Source organism: Vespa crabro, chromosome 19 (genome assembly GCF_910589235.1).
Source record: "Vespa crabro chromosome 19, iyVesCrab1.2, whole genome shotgun sequence".
NCBI lineage: Eukaryota > Metazoa > Arthropoda > Insecta > Hymenoptera > Vespidae > Vespa > Vespa crabro.
The window spans coordinates 4,456,336-4,458,312 of record NC_060973.1 but is presented as its reverse complement, the minus strand read 5'-3'; positions in this window follow the sequence as shown (position 1 = coordinate 4,458,312).

Genomic DNA, 1,977 nt, shown 5'->3' with positions numbered 1-1,977 from the left:
CGAATTTTATGGATCGCAAACGGTATCGAAAACTCGACAAGACGACTTCTTCGTTCATTGTAACATTGACCATCGTGAAAAACTTGAATGAACGAACCGTACTCTAACTGCCGGAGCAACATTTGATAATCTAGAGTATGGAAAAACGTATTAAAAAAAAAAAAAAGAAAAAAAAAGAAAGAAATAATCATTCACATGATCGCGTGAAAACAAAAATTTCATATTTTTCATTTTCCAATTAGTTTGTTTCGTATCTCCTTTATGTCTATTCTTTTTTTTCTTTTTTGTTATTTATTTTATTCATTTTTTTATTCAGCCATCTTAAAATTCAATTATAAAAAATACACTCTCAACTATATTTACGTTGTATCTTCTTTGTAGTTATAATAATGGTAATACTAGTCACTACAAAATCTTCTTTTACCCTGACATTTACAGATATAGTAATGACATAACTAAATTACCTATCTCCATTATCATGGTCGTCGAGGTTATAATTCAAGATATTTATCTATAGAATAGGAGGTAACGTAGAATGATTATTTTTCTATATATTTCTTCGGAACGTTTTCTAATCAACGCGAATAGAATAGAAATTTATTATCATAACATACATTTTCAAATTTATAATTCTAATCGAGTGATATATAAATCTGAACGTGTTGGTAAATAACGTGTTTACTTAACAAATAAATTCGATACGCTACAATTGATATGTTCCTTTTCTCTCTCTCTCTTTCTCTCTCTCTCTCTCTCTCTCTCTCTCTCTCTCTCTCTCTCTCTCTCTCTCTTTCTCTTTCTCACACATCGGTTAACAGCATAAACTGACGTAAACATTATAAACAAATGGTCGAGACTTGACATTATTACGAGATAATTTTTATTAAAACAGAATCTTTCATCTCTCGTATGTTTAAATACAATATATGTTGTACGTAGATACGTATGTGTCTGCCATATATATATATATATATATATATATATATATATATATATATATATATATATATATATATATATATATAAGTAAATAAGAAGGAAAAAAAGAGAAGAAAAAAAAATATTTGTCGGAGAGTTGTGAACAAAAATATTGAAGATTGCGATTCGAATATAAACCGAAAGAATACCAAGCCCGTTTCACCGATAAATTTATGATGGAATCCGGTTATACCGAAACTCTCAAAGTTGTGTCAGCTCACTTGCAGGTGCCGACGAAACAAGAAAAGAAAAAAAAGAAAAAGAAAAAAAAAGAGAAGAGAAAAAATATTAATAATAATGATAATAATGATAATGTTGATGATGACGATGATGATGATGATAATGACGCGTCGATGACGACGATGATCTTAATTTTAATAAAGATGTTAATCAAAATCACAATTAATCTTTTGATATTCATTGCCAAGAACTTTAATACGTTTACTATATGTAAATATTATGTACGTTATATTCATATATTCTATTATTTTAATTCTATTTCATTCAATGAATTTGATTCTAAGGCAAAGTCATTACGAGTTATTCGTGTACTTATAAATCTAAATATATAAAGTAAGAGCTTAGAAAAATTTTTTTTTTATAAATAACTACAGAAATGTTTGTTTCTTAAATAAATTTAATCGGATATATTTTGACGAAATGATTTTACTCGATAAATAAATATTCATAAATAAAATGCAGATATATATATATATATATATTTATCTATAATATTTATAAAATATGATCAAATATAAATAATAAATAATATAAAATAAATGTGATCATATTAACCAAATTCTTTCATTAATGAAAATTCACAAGTATAAAATACAGTTGTTATGCCTCTGATATTTTGATACTAATTTGGTTTCTTTTCTCTCTCTCTCTCTCTCTCTCTCTCGCTCTCATACCTCTTATAATATAATAATTACATTATTATTGAAAAGAAAGAGATCTATATAGCCGAAAAGTGAAAGGTACTCTGTCTCTTTCATC